Source organism: Haemorhous mexicanus, chromosome 2 (assembly GCF_027477595.1).
Source record: "Haemorhous mexicanus isolate bHaeMex1 chromosome 2, bHaeMex1.pri, whole genome shotgun sequence".
NCBI lineage: Eukaryota > Metazoa > Chordata > Aves > Passeriformes > Fringillidae > Haemorhous > Haemorhous mexicanus.
In genome coordinates this window covers 62,886,090-62,906,012 of record NC_082342.1, presented here as the reverse complement: position 1 = coordinate 62,906,012, position 19,923 = coordinate 62,886,090, and positions in this window count along the sequence as shown.

The window sequence follows — 19,923 nt, the reverse complement described above, 5'->3', positions numbered from 1 at the left end:
TTCTGAATTCTCAGAGCAGCAGCTGGAGATCAGAAGGGAAAGTAAAGGGTGTTTCAAAGTTCAATAAGTGTCCTTGTATTCAGATAAGCAAACAGATATCTGGAGCCTGCTATGCCATTCCCACTAATGCATTTCAGTGAATAGAAAACATCTGATCCATAAAATCCCATTTCACACAAAAATATTAAGCAATAAATATTAAAAAAAAATTTGTATTTGAAAAAGATCAAAGTCCAAACAGCAATCTATATCATTGTTTTCAATGACATTGACTCTGGATTCAAGCACTGTTCAGTGCAATGAGAAGTTTTGTAAAGATAAATTAAACGGACCAAAATTTCATTTATATAAAGTTACATGAAACTCAGGTCCACCTACCTTGTTCTAAGATAATTGTAATCATTTTATCTATTTTAACATTTGCTTTTGATGACTTGGGACAGAAGAAAAAATCTGAAAAATATTTTACTTTGATTAGCTTAGGCAACTGGGGGCTTTATTTTGCAGAGGCAAATGTTAATCATGGATGGCACAGGGCTGAATCCCGCTGCAGTAAAACCCATGGGATTAGTTGGTGGAAGAAGCAACTGGTTTTAGCCACTTACTAACATGCCTAAATGTATTTGTTGTGGGGAATGAGATTTTAAAGGAAGAAATAAATATGCATTGTAAGAGCTAGTTAAGTATTTCAGTAAGTCACCTGAACCTCTTGAGAAATTATTGGCAGTTCACATGTATTTTCTAAGTTCTTTTGTGTACCAATGTGACAGGGTTGTAATTCTTCCCACACGGATTTACTGTAAGCCAGAGGCACACATTGCCTGTGAATGAAAGTGAAACTTATAGAAGTACCCATGACTAGGCAAACAGCAATTTCCCATCATTATTCTAGCACAAAGCATCTTTATAATATAGGAAAAATCTATAGCACAGCTGTTGGAAACTTAGAGGTGAGAGTTTCTTTTTTATTTTTAATTTACTTTATTTCAGTTTTGCCTTGTGCAGAAGTGGCTGCCTATTTCAATAAGTTAAAAAAATTGCCATGATGTCACATTATATTTCTTAAGCAAAGGTGAGTCCATTGCTTGTTCTAATATCTCAGTTTGCATTGTGCCATGTGGTGTGACTGAGCAGACTCTAACCCACAGCAATGTGAAGCCTGTAACAAATGGCTTGTGTCCCTGCTGCTCCCCATCAGCCCGGAGAGCAAAGATACAGAGAATTATATAAGAACAGTGGGTGGAAGCAGTTAATGGGCTTTTTGCTGCTGGAATTTCTCAGACAGAAACACTGTCAAACAAAGCCTGGCATGCAGAAATCATTATTTACTCAGATGTGATCATATAAACTTTGACAGGTATCATTCAGTTGCTGACCTGCGATGCAAATAAGAAAAAAACCACATTGCCAAAGCAAGGTTAATTCTTGTTCTGTGATCTTCACCAAATCACTGTCAATATAAAATGGACACTCTCTGTGCAGCTGTGGTTATTTGAAAGACGTTCCTATCAGACTTTTACACGGTGCATTGGGGGTTTATTCTGCATGATAGAGTGGAGTTTTATTTCCCTGTTTGAAGGGGGTCCTTAGGGAATGAGCTGAGCAACTGGGCAATGTGAGTGACTTTCTGACTCATGTTTTGTGAAGGAGAAACACACAAGGAAACAACTTTCTAGTTAGATTTCTGAGGAACTAATAAGTGTGGAGAAACGTAAGTATTAATTGGCCGCACTTTGGAAGCAGTATTTCCATGACAGGTGACAGCTATGATGTTCATAAACAGCCTTATTTTTGAAGAATTACTTAATGGAAGTGACAAATAGTTCAAACTGAATATATAAATGGCATCACACCTCCAAGTGACATATTGATTAGAGCTTAAATGAATTGGTTGAATTAAATTTGGGTCATGCGGTGAGTGGCTTTTTTAGACAGGACAAGAAGCATGAAAGCCCTCTGACTGAAATTTGAAAAAAAACCCTGTTTGAATAAAATGAAATTCTAGTTCTGCCTTCCCTCTCCTTTTCCTTCCTTGCCACACTACTGTATCAGTACATCTTGAAAGGTTTAAAGGAAAGGCAGATGGTACCTTTCAAAACGTTATTGAGTAATTTTACATTAGTGTACTGTAGTGTCATTGTACTTGATATTGAGATGAAGAATATGTTAGCTTGAGGTTGTGCATCATTTTCTGTGATCTCAGCTGGAAGTAAGATTGTTCAAAACTGGCACAGCTTGAATATTGATACAAATACAATTATAACATTCCGCTAACAGAACTGAAAAATTGCTAATCAGTTTTATTAATAATTATGTGTAATTCTAAGAGTCCTGACCCCTACTGAGCCATTTAGGAAACTCTACTAAACAAAATGTGCTATAAGCATAATTCACAATGAACAGCTGTATGAAGAACTGATCAATCAAGTTGTGTAAAAGAACGAATTTTTTTAGAAATATTTTGGAAAAAAGTGAGATATTATTTCCATTCATAACATAGATGGGACTCAGAGATGGAGATTCTCACTGAATACTGCAGCAGTGGAATAATGTTTGTTACCAACACTGCCATGGTAAAGGGAGTAGAAAAAGGAGAAAAGAGATGGGGGCAAGAGGAAGGCAAAAAACCTGAAAATGTTGGCTCTTTAGAAAGGAAGTATTGTATTAATTCAGTCCTTGTTTGAGGTGGTTCTAAGGAGCTTTTTGACCAGAAATATTCCAAGCAATCTCAACTGAAAAACAGTTCTTTTAAATACGTTTGCTTGGGTATTCGTATGTTGAGGTACTCAAAATTGCTAGCTCCTTATAGAAGTCTTTGTCATGACTCTGAAGACATACTAAAATCTTCATAAAGTACTGGAAGTCTCTAAAATTTGAAAATACCTTTTTGTTCCTACTGGCTTTTAAATAGGTGTAAACCTGTCATTCTACAAAGAAATAATTATTTTCCATTTGAGTGAGAGTATGTTTCTCCATGAAGGCTTGGAGCAGCTCCTCTGCTTAAAACTGAACATTCTTATGAATCTTAAAAATTCATAAGAAGTCTTAGAAAAATATACAACTCTAGCACATAGTGTGCATATATAGCAGTATCTGCCAAAGGTAATGTCTTTTCAGTATCATTCCAAAGTCTCTTCCAGCACAGTCATTAAAAATTTGCCTTACGAATTCTATAGGCCTGTTTTAGAAAAGTCTCTTATTAGCCTGTACTTTCAGAAATCCTGTTTATCTATTTTGTGTCCATAAGTAGAATTTGTCTCTTTCTTGTCAGACCCTCACCCACACTGCTTCTGACACAAGCCAGGATGCCACTGGCATCCTTAACCTCCTGGACACCCACCGGCTCACATTCAGCATCTGTCAACCAGCACCACCAGGTCCTTTTCCACTGGGAATCTTTCCAGCCAGTCCTCCTCCAGCCTGTAGTGTTGCACGTGGTTCTTGTGACCCAAGGGCAGGCCCCAGCACTTTGTCTTGTTGATTCTCATGCCCTTGGCCTCAGCCCACTGATCCAGCCTGTCCAGTTCCCTCTGCAGAGCCTTCCTACCCTACAGCAGATCAACACTCCTGCCCAACTTGATGTCGTCAGCAAACTCTCTGAGAGTACACTCAATCCCTCTTTGAAAGAAGAAATCCATGCCTCAGGAAGAGAAAAAAAATCATCATATCTTCAAATAGTTTTACTTTTAGATTTCATGTCAGGAATATTCATGCATCCTATCTTTAAAAGAGACTTGTAAATTCACCCACGTTACCTATAGATATTAAGATCTAGAATTCTTCAATGTACTCTACAGAAGAGCTAGGGAAATAATGAATTTTTCAGTTTTACATTATTAAAAAAAAAAAAAAAAGAAGCAAGAAAAGCTTGATCAAGTTGAAGGAAAACTTCCATATATAAAGTTTTTGAATTAACAAGCACAAAAACTAAGCCTGAAGATGTTATAGATGGTCTGCTCTATTTGAAATGAAAGGGTTTTTTCTCATTTTCAGGCTATCTATTTTTAAAAGAGTTTTCATTTTATATTTTTTGACAAATTATGAAGAAGAAAAAAACCCACATACTTATTTTAAATAGCAAGCAGAAATATTTTGACATTTCTATAAATCTAAGAGTTAAATAAAGTTTGATGTTTTATAAGTGTTGATGTTTTATAAAGTTTGATGTTTTATAAGTGCTTATCTAACTTCTTGTAGAAAAAGACAAGCAAAAAATTCAGTCCCATTTTGTGAATAGTACCATTTTTTCTTATTTTATATATTTTGTTGAATTCACTACTCACTAGCAGAATATGCCAAATAATATTCTGAATCAGTTTTCAGCTAAAACCGTACAGCCAAAATATAAGTAGGTTTGAAGTTACATATTTGTGTTGAAATAGTTAAAAATTTACCAGATTTCAACAAATTATTGCCCAAAGAACTCTGACATAAGTGAAGTACCTTACAGCTAAAATTTCTCTTCATTATAATGAATATACTATTTAAAGATATTTTAACCATGGAAAAGGAAGCAATCTCTGAGGAACCTTTTCATATTCAGGAATTATATTTTTTAATAACAGAATTAAATATATGCTAGCTAAATATTTAACCATTTTCAGTACTAGAGCCTGTCTCTTTTCTCACTTGATAAAACATAAGCAATATTTTTTAAATAAAATATTGTGTGAAAATAAGCTCAAAGGGCAGCCTGTTGGATTTTGCATGACTCAACTCTGATTCCATGGGTGTCTCTTTACCTAGCAATATTATTTATGCAGTTTTCTTAGTTTACTTTACAGGCATGCCAGCATTCACAGGGCAGACCTATTGAACGAAAGTACAATAGATGTAATACATCAATACATTTGAGCTGAACAGCTTTAATTAGACCTTCCTGGTCATTTCATCAATTCACTGGCGTTCCATTGGGATTTGGACAGCACCATGCCTTCTGTAGTGCCTGAAAATTATGGCACTCCCATCCCACTCTGCCAGTCACATCACAAGGTTAGACAATCAGCATTAAATCACACAGTAGTCTGTATTCCAGAACACAAATTCACCCCTAAAGTAATATATTTATGACACTAACATCTTTCCAACCTTAATATCTCTTTGAAATTCAAGCTATCATGGAATTTTCTATGCAACACTGTTGTTGCTCAAATTAAAGGTGTGCTTCACTGGAAGATTTATGCTTCTCAGATATGACAAATGTATTTGTTGCATTTGTCTGGCAGATGGGATCTGCTAGACTTTGCAAAACATACAAACCCCAAAAAATGCTTTTCTGCTGCTGCAGTAGCTCACTTGGTTTGTATTTCATTTTAGAACTATATGCCAAACAGATTATTTAGGATTTAGCAACCCTAAAGCAGGTAATTTATTCACATATATAAACTTAAATCAGGATTAAATTCCTCATATTTATTCCTGGTCCCACAGTTGCCTAACCTATTCAGGGTACTTAGTCTTGTTTATTTAGATGTAAAGGGTGAATCACAAAATAAAACAATGTTTGAGGTTGGAAAGGGTCTTTGGAAAAAAGTTTTCTGATGTTCTGGGTGAACTTCCTGTGCTTCAGTTTATGTCCATTGACCCTTGTCCTGTGACCAGGTACATTTAGAAAGACCTGAGTTTTGTCTTCTTTAGACCTTCCCTTCAGGCATTTATATACTCTGATAAACTCCCTGTAAGCCTTCTTTGCTCTAGGCTGGACAGTCTCTCAGCCTTTAGACATACAGGACATACTCCAGCCTCTCCATCTTTCTCATGGCCCTGTGTTTAATATGCTCATGTCTATCTTGTACTGGAGAGCCCAGAGCCAGACACAGTACTCCCAGTATGGTCTCACTAGGGCTGAGTAAAGGGGAAGGATCATTTCCCTCCACCTGCCAGCTACACCCCAAATGCAGCATAGGTTATCATTTGCCTTCTTTGTATCACTGCTGGTTCATTTGCAGTTTGCTGGTTCATGTTCACCAGCACTGCCAGAACCTTTCCTGCAGATCTATTTTCCATCCAGGCATCCCTGCAATATATTCATTCATTGTGGTTGTTCTTCCTCAGTTGTGAAAGCTGAGCCCATCAGTGATGGCAGAAAAACCTCTGGGATAACAAGTTTAAAGGGAAAAACCTACTGTGCAGCAGCAGCAGCAGCAGCAGGTGAGAGGATTTAAAATATGTGTAACAATTCTGCAGATACCCAGGTCCATGAAGAAAGGGGAAGAGATGCTCCAGGCACTGGAGCAGACTCCCTGCAGCCCAAGGTGAGGCAGGCTGTCCCCTGCAGCCAGTGGAGGTCCACAATTGAGCAGGTATCCATTTCACAGTCCAAGAAAAACACTACACAGAAGCAGGTGAGTGTGCCCTGAAGGAAGATGTGACCATGTAGGAAGCCCACAGTGGTGCCAGTTCTCAGCAGGACCTGCAGGCCCATGGAGAGAGAAGCCCACACTGGAGCTGGTTCATTGGCAGGACTTTTCACCCCAGGGGGGACCCATGCTGGAGTTCCTGAAGAGCTGCACCTGCGTCAGGGACACACTCTGGAGCAGTTAATGAAGAACTGAAGTCAGTGGGAAGGACCCAGATTGGAAAAGTTCAGGGAACATTCTGTTGGATGGACCACACACTGAAGCAGGAGGAGAGTGTGAGCAGGAAAGAGGCAGAGAGATGTATGAATAACTCCTATGCCCTGTTCCCAGACCCTGCTGGTTGAGAGGAGAGGGAGAAATTGGGAGTAAAATTCAAGCTGCATAGAGAGGCAAGGGGTGGCGGAAAGTTTTCTCTAGTTTTATCTCTCATTGCACTAATCTGATTTAGATTGTCAAGAAATTAAAATAATTTCCCCAAGTGGAATCTGTTTTGCCTGTGACAGTAATTGGTGAGTAATCTCTCCCTGCATGTATCCTGACCCATGAGCCTTTCATGATATTTTCCTTTTGCCCTATCCTGCTTAGGAGGAGAGTGATAGAGCAGGCGGGCACCTAGTAGCTAGCCATGGTCATCCCACCACAAAGGTAAAGGCACAGATGGGTTGCAGTCTGATAGAATTATCTCATACTGTAAAATTGTTATTCTAGCTCCAGACATGGTGATGCACAATCTGGCATGTGGCAGATTATATATGATCAGTCTAGGTCCTGTAGCAGGGATAATGCTGCATTCAGTTCCATATGGAGTCCAGAGCAATGAGCTTCTTCCACATCATGGGGAGTTCATGAAGGAAGTTGGACTGAGATTTTGATCAGGCTATAGGGGTTAAACCAGCAGTCCACTCTTTTGAACATTTTACAGATATTACCTTTTTAAATGGTCTCAGAGATTATATTCTTGCTTGGTTTTTTTCTATATGGAATGTTCTAATCTGATATTTCTTTTTCTACAAAAGTAGAAAGGATTCATCTGTAACTGCTTTGATGGACACACCCAAATTTTAATGAGTATAACCTTAGCAGGATTTGAACAATCCAGTCTATCAACTATGCCATTGACATTCATACATAAGTCCTCCTAGTATTTTTTTTGCCATTTTTTAGAATATATAGATACATTATTTTACTTTCAGAATAGGTGTCCTATATCTTCTAGTTAATGAAACAGAAAGATACTAATATTTCGCTATTGCTGTTCTGGATAGTCAGTAATTTAAAGTAAAGGTCAAAAATATAAATCTGTATATGTTATAGTAGTTCATGTCAGGGAGTCACACACATTCAAACTCTAATTAAAAGCACAGGTAATTCATTACACAGTACATAACTCTTCTCCCAGTTAAATAGGGAAGAAGATTTCAACAAAATTTGACAGTATTTTTACCTTTCATTAGGTGATATTTATAATTACTTTATTATGTCTTCAGAAAACAGGTAGGTTTTCTTAAAAAGTAATTTAAAAAACACACACTAAATAAAAGCTCCATACCATTAACTTCAAACATACTGAACTTTTTTAGTTTTGCATTGCGTTATCAAAACCTAATATCAGATTTAACAAAATATATACATACACAACTAACTTCACAGTATCTGAGTAGTTCATGTACTTCAGCTTCAGTAATTCCTTTTGAGATTTTTGTGGGGATTTTTGGTGTTTTTTTTATTTTCCCCACAGTATAACTGTTTATGTTTCAAGTGCCTCATAATTGCAATTCTCCTTACCCTTATTACTGTGAGTACATTCACTTTGGTGTCCCTAGGGTTTAAATTTTATTCAGCTATGACTCCAGAAGCTCTGCTCTGCTGAAATAGTAATTTCAAGAGCCTTTGGCCACTTTGTAAGTTGAACTGGAAGGGCGGAAGGGTATGTTGTGGTGTGTGAAGTGGGATCTTTCACCATCTGACAAATCCCCTGACAAGGGACAGTCTCAGGCTCAGAGTGATTGGCAGCTCCTGCAGCTTTTGGACCTGAACAGCTGTGCATTGCAGCTGAGCTGAAAAGGGTCCTCTCATTATCACAACATTAACAATCAACTGGTTCTGGACAAAAGGGACCACAACTGAGAAGTCATTTTGCAAGCTACTTAAAATTTTTCATAGACCACATGCAGTCTGCAGTCTGCCCTTTGTGACATAAGACAGTCTAGTAGTGATAAAAATAGTGGTATTATGGCTAAGTAATTAAATTATGCTAGAGAAATACAGTCAAAAGTTTATTAATGCTTTTCATTGTGAAGAAAAGGGCACCTTTATACAAGAAAACACTGAAATACTGCAGACAGTTTAACCTAATTAATGAAGCTTGTTGCTGGCTATTTTTAAAAGGATAGTAATGATTGTTTAGAGGTGTTTAACACATTGCAGTCATCTGAAGGAAAAAGGGAAGGAAAATAACCTGACACACACCACTGCACAATCTGTAAGAATGGCAGGATAAGAATGAAGAAGGTAAAATGAAGATAAGCAGAGCTCTATGAAGTAACATGGAATATCTATCTGACAACTTTAGTACCCTTCTGTTCATTCCAAACTGAGATTTTTTCCTGAAAAAAACCAATTTTCACACATAATATTTATGCTAATTTTTTAAATTCAGAGCTAGCATAAACAAAAAACTTTAAAAACAGTAATTAGCAAGTACATGCTAAGTAAAATGAGAGACAATATTAACATTAACATTAATGGTTATGCATATCTCTGGTAGTTGTTAATAGTATTTAATGTCAAGAAATGAGGTAAAGCAATTTCACCAATTTTAAAAAATGTCCCACTGAAAAAAATAACAAAGTTCACAAATTTTGATTTTTTCCTGTCTTTCTAGCTGCAAAATACTTCGCATCAAATCACTGAAAATAGTGTACGTTGTGAACATTTTTTATTTTCAATAAAGAAATTTACTGCATCAGTTTAACATGTGAGATAATATCTGTGGGGATTGTGGACATCTATTCTGAGGGCCTTTCAAGATTTGGCTGAACAAAACCACAGCTGATGTATTCTATTGCTAGTAATATTCCCACTTAAATGGAAGTGGGACTGCATGAGTTCCAGAGATCCTCATATTCTTGGTCATTAATTATTCAACAGAAGTTAGAAAAAATGTTTGGGAAATATGTGAAACATATAATAAGACAATAGCCCCTTAAACCTCTGCCAAACAGAAAAGTGGACATGAACAGTACCTAACTTACTATAAGGAAAATTAGAAATTCATTTTGTAGATCTCTTGACCTGATATGTTTAAATGATTGTAGTACTTGAGGCTTACCCTCATTTTTTAGGTACTTATAATCAGGCCAAAAGACTGGTTTTGGGGAAAAAAAAAAAAAAAAGGAAACTTCACATTTTAAAGATTCATTAAAGTTAATAGAAATGTCTCCAGATTTCCACCAAATTGACCTATCAGGATTCTAAAATACTCTATTGGTTGCAATGTAATAATCAGGGTTGGGTTTTTATTTTCATTTTTTAATTTTACATCCTGATTTTTATTATTTCATTTCATTTCATTTCATTTCATTTCATTTCATTTATATTGTCTCTACCACTTTTGGAAACCACCAAATATCCACACATACCAGCTTCACATTTTCAAAAGCAGTACATTAGTATTTTTTTTCACTTGAGCTGTTGTCAGGATTAATTAGTGTAGCTACCAAGAATAAAAAGAATTAGTTATTTTAAGACAGTGTTGAGTAAAATACCACAGCTGTCCCATTAACTTCAGCTGGATTTTTGCCTGAATACATAATACAATATTAGTTTATTATCAGCAAACAAGATGTTCTGCTATATTTTGATTCTCCTCTTAATGGGAGTCTGGATTTTCTTTTTTATTATTTGATTTGATTCTTTTGTTCAGCTTTTAAAAGCCAAAAGAATGAATAAATGGAAACTAAGAAACTGTCAACTTCTCCTTAAACAATGTGATGGCATTGAGAGCTCCTACTGTGGAATAATCAGAAGTAGGGTAAATATGACATTCCTTATGCATATGCTGCAGGAAATACAATTTCTCAAGACCTTGTTCCAGGTAAAGTGGAATTGCGTACTTTTGGCTTGATATCAGCTAAACTCCAGGTTAATCACACTTTTTGCTATCAGAGAGGGATGGCATGCAGAAGCTGAAGTGAGACTTTGCATTTAATGGATGAAATTCTATTTGCTACAAACTGATAGCGGGTTTGGCAGCTGAATGATGTATTTCCGGAAATGGGAAGATGTCCTAGAAGTAACTCATGGCTGTTTCCAAAGATTTATTAAAACTAAGTTGACACTTGCATCACTGATAGAGGTAATTTCAGAGCTCTTGAAATTCTACTGACCCTAAGATAATGAAACTACCACCTCGTGCACATTTGTATTCTGTGGCAGGTAGCAGGGGCTCATGGCTCAGAATGTGAAGCATTATCATTATGTGCTGAAGGAATTCACAACAATAACTGAGGGCAAATGCATAGACTCAAAGATATTTCAAGGAAGGTGGACACAATACTGGGAACCAAATGAGAGCTCTGTGCAAAAACAATAACAAGTGGTTTGTATTGTTGGTAAAACTTAGGGGTCTGTAGGATGAGTGCAGCCTTGTAACTAAGCCATTTTTAAAGGATTTTTTTATCCTGTATCACAGCAAGAATTTATATTATGCCCTAAAACAAATCAAATCCAGTGCATATGAAAAGTGCCATGAAATGTGCTTAAAAAAAGGCTTGCTGAGGAAGAGATGTGCATATTTATGAAATAGACAGCCATGGGCTGTACAAATTAAAGCTTTGCTTATAATCCAAATAATGTTTTTAACAGTATTTTCAGATAAGAAGGATATGTGTTAAAGTCTGATCAAAAGTATCAAATATTTAGGCTCATTCAAAATGTGGATTGGCCATGTGAAATGGGAAGATTGCTTTATACTAAAATGCAGCAGAAATATTAGTGAAAATCAAGAGAAATCACTGGAACATTTCAATACTTTCATCAACGTTGTCAAAAAACCCCAAAGCCCCTATATCCTCCTCACAATTTAATAATCACATGCACTTTTAAAGTGTTGAAAAATTCACAGAGATTAGAGCAACAAAGGTAATCCTGTAAATGGTCCTGAGGAGACTGATCACCACTGGATAAATGGGAAACTGGTAATCAGAAAAAAAAAATTAAAACTCCTTTAAAGCTCTGAATCTGGAGTTAACATAGAGAAAGTTTTCATTTACAAGTCATGCCTTTTATTCAGCTATGGACCATGTCAGAAAGCAGAAAAACAATTTTGTCTTCATCAAAGACACTGAGTAGTAAGGGGGAGAGTAACATTTTGAGGAAACTAATATTGAGGCTATATATGTACAATATGGTTTATCTGAAATGTTGGGGTTTTTCTGGGACACAATTCCATCTGATTATTCTTTATGCAATTAGTTACCCTATTAGATGACTTTGGTGCTGCATACTTTTATTGAAACAAACTTCTTTCTGGTAAAGCTTGCTATTATGCTGGCCCCAAAGCGTTGCTCGGATGGAAAGTTGCTCTTAAGTTCATAAAGAACTAAAATAAGACCCCTCATGTTTAAAATATCCACAGAGCCTGTATTAGGGTCTGTGCTACACCTGCAAGCTGCATTTAGCTTTCAGTTCTTTCATTGGATGAACATTTGATCTTGGGTTTGTGTTCCTCAAGCCACACAGTGTCAGCATTTCCCATTCTTCAGAACCATATTTGATTTATGAAATACATGAGGAGGAGTATGGGAGCATGGTTTTTAGAACTCTGTAGCCTTTACTTTTCTTTTTGAAGCTGTGCCTTGAATCTGAGTTCTCTGAATCTTCATTGGGTTTGTATTTGCATAGCCAGGTTTTGGTAGTGAGGGGGCTACAGAAGTAGGTTCTCTGAGAAGCTTCCAGAAGATTCCCCAGTGTCCAACAGAGCCCATGGCAGATAACTCCAAGATAGACTCAGCACTGGCCAAGGCCAAGCCAATCACTGATGGTAGCGATGCCTCAGAGGTAACATATTTAGGGAAGTAAAAGGAACGCATATTAAAGCAGACTGCTCCTGAAGGACTGCACTCCACAGAAAAGGACCCATGCTGAAGCAGGTGGTGGCAAACTGTAGCCCATGGGAAGGACTCATGTCGGAGAAGTTCAAGGAGGATGGTCTTCCATAGGAGGGAACCCATGCTGGAGCAGGGGAAGGACAGTGGCAGAAGCAGCATGTGATGAGCAGACTGTAACCTCTGTTCCCTGTCCCCCTGAGCAGCTGGGAGGGAGGAGGTAGAGAATTGACAATAAAGTTAAACTCAGGAAGGAGGAAGGGGTAGGGGAAAGGTTTTTTTTAAGATTGTTCTGCTTCTCATTATCCTTCTCTTGATTTTGATTGGTAATAAATTCAATTAATTTCCCTACACCAAATCTGGCTTGCCCATGATGGTAATTGCAGAGTGATCTCTCCCTGCCCTTCTTTCAAATCATAAGCCTTTTGCAATATTTTTTCTTCCCTTTCCAGTTTTGAATGGGAGTGATAAAGCAGCTTTAGTGGGCACCTGGCATCCTGCCAGGGTCAAACCACCACAGACTCTAATAATTCAATTCTAAAGGTAAGTACAAAAGCCTATATGTGTGTCGTGTTCATTTAGAGTGAACACAGAGTGTTTTCATTTGATTGTGGGGTCCTAGGATTATTTTCCTATTTACTATTACTATTATAGTTTACCAACGCTGAAAAAATTATAGCTGCCTTTTTGCATCATATTTTAGCATAGGCTTTGCATAGATCGTCTCAGAGATAATTGCCAGGAAACTTTTAGTTACATTTCTAGTTTTCTATTATCTATGAAGTATACAAAAATGTTTCCCCACTTTTCCCTCATTATTTATTTATTTAATGAATTGCAGGAAGTGAGCAATTTTCACTGAAATCAGGTTTTTTTCTGTGAAGCCTAAGCTGATTACGTATCAGTTTAATATATTCACAAAATGTCTTTGAGAATGTCTATAATGGCACATATACCATAGTTTAATTTTAAAAATTCATGCCAGTTAAATCCCACATCTTGAAGTATTTTGGAAACAGATTCAGCTAAATAGATGCAACCCCTTTTAGGGCACTTTTATGTCAGCCCTATCAGTTAATTCACTCCAATTAGAAAATATGTTAATCTTCCACATTTTGCAAGAGATCTGCCTGCAAATACCAGGCTGCAACACACATAACTTGCCTTAGTAAAATAATCCTGGATATTGAGGAAAAGCTAAAACAGCAATTAACAATTATTATATAAAACTTGCAAAATATATTAAGTTGTTTTTTTTACAGGATTTCACACTTGTGCAGCAGTAGTGGCAGCTACTCATTTTGGAAACACACCTGTCACTAGTGAAAACAGAAGCCAGATTAAAGTAGAACTATTTTCTTAAATGGATATAGAATTGAAGAAAACATTGCAGCTTTTGCTTGTGTTAAAGGACCAATTGTCTTACCACTTGTCAAGCCTCATTTAGGTTCTGTAGCTAAAAAACTATTAGTTAGTTGCACATTGGAAAAAAAAGGCAAAAATCAAAAATCAGTCTTTTCAAGGTGCAATATTTTAGGTCTTTTTTTGATAATTTTCAATAGATTAATTCAAGTTAGAAAGGTACTCTGGTAGTCAAATTGTCCAAATCCCAGCTCAAAACAAGGTCAATCTCCAATTAATAGACATCTATATTTAGATGGTAATACATTATTACACTTCTCAATAATTTAGAGCTGCCTAACTTTATTTTACAATTTAACAAGCATCCATTTATGCTGATTTTCACAGATGCTTACTTTAGGAAAATTACAAATTTGCCAACAGCAAAATTTCAAAAGAAGAATTAGTGAGATGCTTGGAAGTATTTTCTCCAGCTTTCTTTTATGCTTTCCTCTATATAAGTGAGGAAGGAGAAAAGTGGTCTATCTGGTCTAGTCACAATGTCCTACCATGTGCTTTCATGCTACATTGTTATAATTTGTTGGAATATATGGTACTTGAGAAAAGGAAGGAGAAAAGTGCAATACCAATCTCTTTTTTACTTCCCAACAAATGATGGTCTATTCAGGAAAGCAGAATTATCCTCTAAAAATGCATCAATTTTCACATAACCTCAATATGTTTACCAAAATTCATTTTAAATTTATATTAAAGCTATGAATGCATTGAAATTGCTGCCTAAGAAATTATCCATGGGCATATTCCAAATAATTTACTTCTGCACTTACTCTCAGGAAAGCTTAGCTAGATCAAAAGCTTATGACAAATGGTTTTCACCTTATTTGCAACATCCTTAGAAAAAAATTCAGGTCATCAGTGACAGGTGATTTGTGATTGTGGATCTACACAATGCACAACTGCATTATGACAAACATCAATCAATAATGTGTCAGTCACATATTCTCATAGTCAAAAAAACCAGTTATATAATCAAATTAATGTGCATATTTAAATGTGGTTGCAATAATAAAAATAACCAAAGAAGGGAAAATTTAGCTTTGAGCTTCCTGGAAAGCTGCACGTGCTTCAGATCCTCACACTATAATGCCTTATTTAAATTCCGTTAGTTAGTTTGGAATTGCTTTTTTCTTTTTTTTCCAGGCATTGGGTTTCTCCTTGGGAAAGAATTAACAAAGCAAAGGCTATATTTACAGAAAAATACCAATAATAAGTTATTTTATGAAGAGATGAGTGTTCAGCTATTTCTTTACTGGGAAAATATTTGTTTCTTCTGATACAGAACTTTAGTTAGTTTCCATTGGCAAAAAATAATTGGCAAAGTGTTTTACTGGAAAGGAATAGAGGGCTATCCACCAATTTCACCAGTTAAACATCAAACAACACTGCTATAAAAATGTAAAGATAAAATTCAAAAGTTAAGAAAAAAATTTTAATAGGCTTGGACCTGAATTTCTGATTCTTACCATGTTTATGAAAGCCAGCAAGAAAGGATTTTTTTTTAACACTCACTTTGCACTTGTTTACCTGGCTACAAAAGGAGCAATGGTCCTCCTGGAAATTAATCATGGACTGTTATTCCCAATACAAATGGCTTGAGACAGACACAAGTAAATGTACTTTTTTCTCGAAGTTCAAATCAGTATGGAAATGTTGCTAAGCCCATCTACATAAAACCCAGTGTTTCATATGTTACTATACATCCTGAAAAACCTGAAATACACATACAAAGACCTATTTTTGTCATCCTTTGAAAGAGCAGAAAAATATTGATGAGAATGAAAACAGCATAACCTATGCATGAGGAATTAAGGGAGAAAAAACATTGGTCACACACTTGTTAAAAAATTGGTCCTTTCTGTCATAAAATTACTTTTCTCCTACTAATATATTTCATTGTTACAAAGGTCATTGTTTGTTTGAATATGGGGAAATAAGGTGTGAGAAACAGTTTCTATAATGCAAATGAGAGAAGCTTGGCAGAGGCATGCATGTTAATAAGCAAAGTACAATTTTGACCACAGAGCTGCTTGTCAAAAAGTTTTTATGATCTATGACCATCATGTGGCTAAGGATAAGGGAGATTGGGTAATTGATATTGTCTACATTTTACATAATTTTTCTTCTTTTCTCTGGAAAGTGCTTTGCACAGCAATTGAGGAGATAGTTCCTTTGTTTTGCAGATGAGACAACTGCTCAAGGGCAGTCAAAAGGACAGAACCAAGATCCAGGGTCCCAGTGTACTTCACTGACACTAGAGCATTGCAGTTTACAAATCTATTATTTCTTCTTTGAGCAGCTTTTCCCCCACCTTAGACACAGAGCCCAAAAAGTACCTACAGCAAACCTGCCTTAACCAATAAGATGCTCAGCTTCACAGTGACATGAAGTATATAGATAACGTTTTCAGTGATCAAGATCAAAGTCCTTTCCCAGTGATATCAGTGAGCTCTATCACAAAAACTAAGGAATTCTGTAGTCAATCATCCTTTCAGGTTTCAAACTAAGCATTCAATGAGAAATAGTGGTATTAAAAAAAAAGTTGTAAATAAACCACTTTTTTTTCCTCCAGATTCTGAATGACATTTTCATTTCATCTGCTATTCATCTGTAAATCAGTGGCATAAAAGTACTCTATCATGGCTCTACAGACCTCATACCTTGATTTCATTATATTTTCTGCTGTTCTGGACAGTCTAAACATAAACTAGAGGTAAGACACTATCTTTGGATCTGATACATTTACAGTCAATTTACATTAGCATTAAAGTTTACATTTATATTAGCACTCAAATACACATCTTTTTTAAGACATTTATACCCTCAGCTACGATGTGCTCTATGAATAACCCATTTTAATATAGTTGTCTTCACTGTGCTGCTTTAGGGATGGAAATGATTATCGCTCACAATTTTTGAGTGGAACCACAAAGTCTGTGATATGAGACTTGGCTGCATTTCTAAAATCATCATTCCTGATGAGGACTTAGACATAAATCAGCTGCATTTCTGAGTAAGATGTAGGCATTAGCATTATGAATCTGACTTTTCCTGTGCAGGTTTAAGAATACCACTCTTTTCAATAATCTTGTAATGAAAGTGCTGTCCAGGGAGATGTGAAGTAGGAAAAATTCGAGTCAAAGGGAGCCTGCAACTTAGGTGCCCACCTGCTACCACAAGTAATTTTGTACTAAAGATTATTGGAGGGAAAAAAAAAAAAAAAGAGAACACTACCACACTATTTTTAGCAGTAGTAAAGCAGTTTCTGTTTCTTAAAGTGAAAAAAGTGCTGTGAAGGCACTGAAATATTCACATTTGCTTTACAAGCAGTGTCAGTTTGAATTGTTTAAGGCCATACAAATATAAGGCAACACATGTGTTCAGCCTGTTGAATCAAGAGTCCGGACCAGTACTCTTTCCCTTATTATGCAGTACCCTTAGTAAAGTCAATACGCCTTATTTTATTCTACACACTTAGTATGAATAATTATTTTGCTGAATCAGGAACTAAATGCCTGAAGACACAGTGAGTCCATGAAGTGCAAAAACACTCAGGTATCATAAATGACATGTATCACACAAGCACTAGCATATGTTTGGCTTTTAATTGCCACTACGGTTCTCAGCAAGGCTATCAGCACACTATTCCTTGAAAAATAGGAAGCTTACTTAAAAGAAAAGCTACAATATGAAAACTTCTTTTGCTTTTCTCTAGTAGTAGATTCCCACTGTTTAGTTTTTCAAGATAAATAAAGATGGTGGTAGGAAGTAGCAGCAACAGAAATTATCTCCAACAAAGACAATGTGTGCTTTATAAGTTGGTGAAAATTGCACTTTAAGTTTTAATTTTAGTAATGCAATCAATTTTTGCTAAGAAAATGGTAAACATGGGTCTTTGCTGAAGGTCTCTTTATGCTGAAAATTACTCTGTAGTCTTTGTTTCTGCAATAGAAATGCATGATTAAGAGAGAGATAGAGAAATAAGAAGCAGTAGAAGGAAATGCAGAGAAATATACATGATCACTTGGGTGTCTACATCACAACACAATGTGATGAGCTGAAGAGAAGGAACTGCTAATTAAATAATTGAAAATTACTACAGGGGAAACAGAGGAAATAAAGGAAGGAGAGAAAAATCAAAGAGACAGGAACAGTTAATGCCTAATCCTGTTCATAAACCATTATACAGATTAATTGCATTCAAGACAATTTTTCACAAAGTTGTATGCAGAGGTACTACCGTGCTAAATTCTCATCTCTGCCCTTTCTCCCTGTCTTCTTAGCCACCACTTCAAAACCTAGAAAAAGGTTATATCAAATGTTGGAGCAGTAGGGTATTTACAAATAAGCATTCTCAAAAGAGAAATTTGCCAGTCAAACTATAAAAGGGAAAATTCAACATTCTTTCATTAAACAAAACCACACCAAATGTTATTACTTAATTCCATCAGGAAGCACAAAAAGTCATGTCAATAGCTTCTGAAAAATGTAATTTTGTATATCAAGGAAATAAATGGACAGAAAGATACCAAATTTGTGAAGAGAGTCCAATTTAAACAGGAGAAATAAAAGGATTGGATTTGTCTAATGAAAAATAAATGTCTTCAATATTAATATCATCCAGTTTTTCTCTGAGACCAATATAACTCTGCTGTGCTTTTCCCCTCATCTAAATTTAACAATTCTGAAAAATTTGGCTATTATCTTTTTCTTTCCTGCTTCTCTTTCTTTTCCCCTGTATGTCTTCAGGGTTGTCTGGAGCATTTTTTACCATTACATTCCAATTTAGTTACAAAATTATTACTCTAGTAATACCATCTTGAGCATGTCCCTGGCATGCTCTCATTGATGACTGCTTTTTTTTATATGATTATAATTTGTCATTTCAAAGCCAAATGTAAATCAACAAAAGTGCTGATAAATTATCAGAATTTTCTTTCATCCTAATCCTGTTTTCAGTTCTACATCTGCTGTCAAGAGTTCTCCTGTCTTTCAGCTTCTGCTTGCTCTTTGTTACCTTCTTGAATAAGTGCTTCCAGCAGGGAACTAAAAAGCTTTTCTTTTTCACCTAGGCCTGGTTGAAATATAGTGAGAGTATTTCATTACAGAAGAGTCATAATGCTTGACAAAATGCACAAATTTTTATAATATAGACAAAATTATCTGGTTTAAATATGTAAAACTTAAATTGCATTGTGTAAAATTAACAACCTAGAAGAAGATTAAATTGGTAGAGGGAGATAAATATTTGTTTCACAGAAAATGAAATAAAATAATTTGGGCATCTAAATCCTAAATTCTTTTAGCCTTGCAAACATTGGAATCATTTGGGAAAGAATTGCTAGCATATAGTTTTTTACCTCTGAATTTTAGAAAGGTGACCATGTTTTATCTCTTATATATTAAAGAACTTCCCACCTGTCTTTATTTTTTTAATTGGTCCTTAAAATTGTTCAATATTTCCTCTTTTCAGAGTTGTTTTTCTTACCCCGTATCTGTTCCTGTTTTTCCATTTCACCTTTTCAAAACAAAAAATATATAGCATAGAGGACAGTACTTTAGAAATAAATTACTTAAGAAACAGGTATTTGGGGAAACTAAGTAGCTCCGGTGATGAGCTCTTACTTTAATATGACATTTGGATAAGCAGCTGGGGTCCTTGTATGCAAAAAAAAAGAAATATTGAGTAGAAATAGAAACCTGATCTACAGTACTAGTAAGGTTATTACTAGAATATTATGTGTGAGTCTAATGTCCAAATTACAAAGGAAAATAGAAAAGAAACTGAAATTGAAAATTAGAGCTTAGACAAAAATGTATTGGGTCAGAAAAATATTTTTTAATCACTTATTAAAACTGAGTTTGGTTTGGTTAAATTACCTAAAAAGGACAAAAAGCCAGATTTGAAGATTTGATCACTGTCAGCACAACTGCGACATTACTATGTAATGTAAGTGCAGACAATCTATTCAGACACAAACAGATTCTGAAAGACATAGGGCAAATTCTGAAATTATGATTCCATCCATATTAGGATA